Source organism: Helicoverpa armigera, chromosome 11 (genome assembly GCF_030705265.1).
Source record: "Helicoverpa armigera isolate CAAS_96S chromosome 11, ASM3070526v1, whole genome shotgun sequence".
NCBI classification, from domain to species: Eukaryota; Metazoa; Arthropoda; class Insecta; order Lepidoptera; family Noctuidae; genus Helicoverpa; species Helicoverpa armigera.
Window position 1 is genome coordinate 9,266,491 of NC_087130.1, and position 7,082 is coordinate 9,273,572.

Below are 7,082 nucleotides of genomic sequence, written 5' to 3' on the forward strand. Positions count from 1 at the left end.
TCCTACTTGATTTATGGATCTAGGTATTTTTTTTTAAACCTGTCGATATGTTTTCTTGCTATGGTCCGATTAGTAAAGTTGAATAATAAATCTTGTTGCGTGAATACATTGCACACATTCTTTGCCTTGTTTGCTAGGTCGTCCAGTTCAGAAATATTCCTTTAAATTACGATTGATTAAGAGCATGTAAATCTGTTCTGCCTAGTTATTTGTCCTTTAATTCTGTTTCCTAGTGTTACCATCTTAACAATTGATGGTCTTATTTCTTTTTCTTTTCGCAGAATAGCAAAAGTGTCGGCCACTGATTTTCTAAACCAGTTTTCAATCATATACATAATTGATGAAGGGATTGTATAGAGACCTTCCTATAAAACAAAAGAAGCCTATAAATCCTCACACATACCTAACACATTAAACGACACAAATTAACCATTTAAATTCAAACGCGAACCTATCGAAGCACTATTCAAGATTACTCTCAACATCTTGCGAATAATTTTCTAACAGAAATCGATGTTATTTATTTGCCATCTTAAATGGTAATGCTAGTCAACTATGCCTCAATCCTGAGACGTTGTTTCTACCATAAATCTTCATGTAATGGTCTATTAGGCGACTTTAGCAGGCCATTGTTGGTTTTGATGAAAATGAATGTACACTTTTGTGCCATTAGTGGGCCTTGCGAATATGGTAGACTGAACATCGGCGGTGCAGATAAAGTCATGTTTTTGTCACGGGTTGTACGTCGTTCTGCCGGAAAGGGATTGTTTTAGACCAGGAGCTTGATCCTGAAGAATTATTTTAGATAATGGTTCCTATTTTTAGTTTGGATTGTGCCAGTTTTTTCCACCTGTAAGAGAATTGTTTACGAGTCATGTTTTAGGTACTCATTGGACCATTGCAAATGATAAGCTGACTGCATTAATTAGAATGTCTCTCACATAAAAGATACCGCAAAAGTCAATCGCGTGCGTTTTAAAGAGCAATCTATAAAAGTTAAGTAGGCTCCAGTACTTATACAAGGCAAAGTTCTACTTGATTGTTCTACGAAACATCGATTACTTTAATGATAGTTAAATGTCATGTAAGTATGGCATACTAATATTATAGCTCGTCGTATTAACAAGCGTTGGTCTGTCTCTAATGTCAAAGTTAATTCGCCGTTCATTCCTACTATTTCTACGATAATGTTCGCATTGTTAGCGCAGACAATGACGCCAATTTGATGGCTGTAGGCGGTTACGATCTAAGAACATTACTTTGCTATCTAGCCCACAGCTCCCGTTGCAACATCTTAACAGATATCACATAATAAACGTGAGTCGGAGCCGCAAGTGACGGGCCTTAGCGGCACAGCTCACAACTTCGGCTCGACAAACGGCACTTCCAGTAAAAAGGTTTCCGCGAACTGCATAACAACGTTTCCATAATCATCTGCGACTTAGAGCGACCGATGCCAAAGCCGGTGCGCCGAGGCCGAGACGCTAATAGTCGCAATTTGTCATGTAATAGGTACGACATTGTTAGTTTTTCCGGTACTCCATATGCGGGTTGAGTCGGAGGCGAGGCGTTAAGGATCGTACGGTATAATGCGACAGCGGCGCGTGAGTTGCGCTGAATAATGCAGCCGCGCGCGTGATCACTGCCAGAATGCCGATGTGGCCACGACGAGCGCCGCATACGACCCCCGGCTCTCCACACTCAACGACACTCGACAACTATATATTTAATGGAGGCTTAATGCTGCCTCTATACAAAGGAAAAGTGCTTATTCAATTGTCTTTTTTCTTGTATAACAGCGGTGTTCCACGGATGATCGATCGCGGCGCGCCGGGGAGTCTGTCCGGAGCGGATGTTAATAAATGTTTGGTGTAAAGCGTTATCTTTTACGACTCATTTACTGTCATCTTATTCATATTTTTTGTGGGCAATATGTTGACAGTCACACAGTAGCTCGGATAAAAAACATGAAAATTATTGCGTGGAATAGTAATTTCCATATATTTTCTTTTTACAGCTGGCCTTATAATAGGGTTTGCATTGTAATACAAGCGGTGCATTAAACAATCAAGAGAGATAAATAATAAGACGTGAACGACAAACGATCAGTCACACACAGTACGGCACAGAAATCGATAGCAATCAATCGCAGCGAAATATCGCAATAAATCTAATCGTGTTCAGATTTGAGTTTCTCAATAGTAGGGCGCCACGACACAATACCATGTGACGTGTTCAGCCGTGTTCCGATTAACCTTTGCCGCCGCCGCAGGCGCATCGACCTTATTCCATTTATGAGATTATAAATTGAATATCTGCCTTGCCCACCGCACCGCCATGTGTTGTACCACCGTTAAATATCGTCGAGATTTTGTAATGCCCCGCTAATACGGCATTAAGTACTTAACTTATGCATAAATCGTGACAGTCGTACTCGAATCATTGTACCGATATATCGGCCAAATGATAATGTTTACCAAATTAAGTCTTTTCGAAAAGCTTTGTCATAATCGTGGATGCAAATATGGTTTCTGAACGAGAAATGAGAACCATATTCACGATTTATACGTTATTTTCATTACAAGGCGTGCTACTTAAACTGCGCTTGCATACATGAATAGTTAGATAAAATACTTCTTTATTTATTTAAATCGTGACATATAATCGGGAACTATAAATCGACCAGCAATTTAAATATTTCAAAATGTCGATATGATCGAATAAAAATAAAATGCGATCATCAATTATTTTACTGTATACCTACATGAATTTATTGTTATAGACCTTTAAACAAACATACTTTAATTAAAAACAAACAAATAAAATATAATAAAATTGTTAATAAAAACTGTGGAATATTTATTGTTTCATAATAATTGATACTATCAAAATTGATAATTTGAAATATTTTGTTTTGAACTTTCGACGCGGAGAGGCGTTTGACTAATCGCCCTGCGGTTTTAAAACCTCCTTCGACACGAGCTGCTGATCTTATCGATTAAAAACAAAATACTATATTATCGATTAACAAAATTGACATTGTAAATCGACAAGCCACCTTTAGATCGTCTCTAGGCTATAAAATAAACTTGCCTTCAGCTTTCGCATGCTGTTATGCGATTCGTTAATGTTATTCGATAATCGATTAGCAGAATGCTGGGAAATTATTCGATTTCCGTGATCGATTGTTTGATGAATAGCGAGTAGTGTATCTACATATTCTTGTTTCCCGGGAAAGCACTTATGGTAATTAGCAACACCTGGCTTCAAGTACTTAGGTAACCAAATTAAATGGCATGCTACTTACCCAAATCCATTTGTTTCAAGTGAATGTAAAAATAAATTGTTACATGCGAAGTTGTTTGTTTTAATTATTGAAATACAGAATACAAATTGCTTTATATTTTTGAAAAACTTAACTTTCCATAGTCTTCAACGTCAAAGCAAAATTATTAATTAGAACACACTTTACACATTCACCACATATTATAAAACAAAGTCCTCTACCGCATACTGTCTTTTAGTCTGTTCACGATATAATAAAAAAAAACTACTGTAGAGATTTTCATGCGGTTTTCATCACTTGATTCGTGAATCAGTCAGTCAGCACCTAATATCGTTTAATTATGCCGAAATTCTCGTTGTCTTCGAAGGAATATAAACAAAGACAGGTGAGTCAACCATACAATCTTCAGTGTTACAATTATAATAGTTTATGGGTGTTCATCATATTTTTAAACACAGCCATCGCTGGGGTTATAAAAACGTGAACAACGTGAATAATAAAAACGTGAACAAATATTTACTTCCAACAATTTATTGCTTTGTTATAATTGAAATACAATAGTAAATGTTAAGTGGTGGTTTAACTAAAGGTCAGGGGAATCGATTAATAACTGTATTTAGTTGATGCAGATAATATCGATATGAAATCATAGGTATAAGCTGATATAATAGTACGATGTCGATGTTGCTAGTGATGTTACATGATAAATTAAAGTTTATTTTAAATATGTTAACGGCATGAAGGCCCGGATAGAATAGTCAGCATTAATTTGAAACACTCACAGTGGGCTTTAGCAATAAAAGATGTTACCATTATTGTATTAGGTAAGGGTTTGGAAGATTGTACGTAATTTCTTGAACACCGCACGTCAGTTTCCAGGAACTCACTCCTGAAATAAAAATAAAGTGTTTCATTAACTTAATTCTGTAGTACCTACTTAAGAATAGGCCTTACTATAGCCAACAGAACCAGCACAGCTCTCAGAATCCACTACTAAATAATAACGAACATAAAGACCAAACAGACAAACAAACCTTATTAATAACAACTATTAAAGGTCTGCGAATAACTAACATTCTAATCATGTAATTTCGATGATAATTGGAATTATTTAACATTTACGATAGAGTGAACGTCAATTGAAATGATGGCGGGCGTCATTAATATTTCATGATTGGTGTGATGGTATCGGGTAAGGAACAGACAAGCTGATTGGCACATCTGCGAAGTTAAGTTATAATTTGGTGGTCTATAAGTACATGGATAAGTGAAAAGAAATTATATCCTATCATGTCTAGAGTAATGAAGGTTATTTCTCTAATGTAGCAGAGACTTGCAGCAGATCTGTGGAAAGACTGATCGTTTAAAGTTGATTCTTGGTATTTCCTTAGCCTGCGGTGCCCCTTAGCGCCGAAGCTTGCAGGGGCTGTGGGATTGTTTGAAAGGGCTAATTTGGCCCTGGTGCACAAAATGTTCAGAAACAAAGGTGGGATTCGTCAGTAATAGCCTAACACTCGCTCTCACTGCTGCACAATACCCTGGGAGTTACCTGGTGGCTTTCCACCTCAAAATAAAAAGTAACTCAGTATTTTTGTGAAAAGCTGTCATAGTTTCTACTCCTTTAATCAAGACATATCTTATGTTTTTATTTTACCACTATCAATATCTCTCCATTTAACACACTAAAATTGTGACAGTCCACGAAAGCTGGTATTTGGGTTGCGCTTCAGAATATCAATAAAACATAAGATTGTATTAATATCAGGTATCTCCAATAATCCGTAGAATGTGTTCGTGGGATGGGCTTGAGAACTGGGTCGAATATAATTTGTACGCCTATCTGTTAGGGCTTATAAGCCTGTGTTATTTGGTTCATTACCTCTTATTAGGTTAACAGGGTTCGGCTGGTTTTTATTTTGGTTGGGTGTTCGATTCTGTGTGGTATGGCGTGATATCCTCTCAAAAGTATATAAGCTACCCGCCATAAGTTTATCTCGTATTTTTATTGAGATTATGAGTAAAAGTCTACTCATATACTATAGTAAAAACGCGATCTAAGCAAAATCTGCAATTCTATATAGTTTCACACTAATATTATGAAGTCGAAACATTTTCATGCATAAACGGCTAGACGTATTTCAGGCTACTTTTTATCCAGGTGCGGGAAGAGTTCAGGGAGCGTTTCAAAACGCTGGTGGAAGCAAGTAGGTACTTGGATATATAAATATGTATTAGCTTCTGATACTAAACAATGGCTGATGTACATATTTATTAACACGTTGCACAGCCCTTTCATCTGTGATATTTTCCATAATCGCGCCAAAATCTGGTTTCCTTCTTACTGTAATGTAATGAACCTAATTTTGTACCAAAACTTATACAATCTTAACTAATACTACATACCGTTATAATTATATTGTCTATACTACTATAATAAATAGGAATCATTTTTTTGTTTGTTTGTATTTTAATGGCTATGAAAAATTCTTTCATTGTTGGAAAGCTACACTATTCCCGAGTAACATAGCTTATATACACTCTTTTGCAAAAAAAACGGGCACCTATGCGAAATCTTAGTTTTAAGGACTTTACGTGTATTTCAAAGGGTTTTAATGATTGTAGTATGTTTCTAGCATCAAAAGAGTTAGCCGAGCATGCGTGAGAGTGTATTCTAAATTTGAATTTTGTACAATTGCTAAGAAATTGGTTAAACCTTGTTTTGGACTAATTGCTGGCAGAAAGTTCGTCGGTGTTTTGAAAAGTTTTTAAAGTGATTTCCAGGAAAATGATAATGCAGTTTTAATTAATGATTAATGTACTTTTTTGTTAGATCAAAACATTTTTGAAAAACTATGCGTATTTGATAAAATTTTCCCCTGCTCTAAATGGGCTATACTAATGATTGATGGCAATGTTAAGAGTTTCGGTATTTTAGTGTAAAGCGTTCTATTGTTTAGATATTGTACCCACGTGTTTTAAAATATCGCTTTTTCATAATTAAACACTATTTAGAAGAGTGTCAGTACTTTGAGCTACGACAAAACCAATTTAAAGTACGCAGTGCCCATCACAACTCGTCTCCTATCGGAATTTGACATTTTTAAAAGTCTTGAAATTCTAAAAAATACAAAAAATAGCGCATAGACTGTGAGCACGAGGTCTTAAGGTCTCGTAATCACTCATTTTTAAACAACCTCGTCTCTTGGGAAACTCCGTAGACCTCTGAAGATCTATGCGTCTGAGTGTTCAAATAGCGTGTTTTCATCCCAAGGACATTTTATTAAATAAACTTGCCTACACCGAGATTTTCTGGCATCTGCAGCACTTTCCTGCTTAAATCATAACAATAATGGGCTATCTGCTCATTTCTTAAGAAACATACATTTGCCCAATAATTTTGAATTCTTGACTCCCTTTCAGCTAAATCGTCACTTAGTAACCCGATACCTACGGAGTTATCGAGAGCTTCAACGAGGCAATAATTTAACTTTTTAGATAGCTTTAACCCTTCTCATCATTTTTCATATGGTTAATTTTAACATTTATCACAAAAATTGGTATTTTTTAAATGTCAAAGTCCGATAGGAGACGAGTTGTGATCGGCACTGCTTACTTGAAATTGGTTTTGTCGCAGCCAAAGGTACTGACACTCTTCTAAACAGTGTTTATTTATGAAAAAGCGATATTTTAAAACACGTGGGTACACTATCTAAACAATAGAACGCTTTACACTAAAATACCGAAACTCTTAACATTGCCATCAATCATCAGTATAGCCCATTTAGAGCAGGTGAAA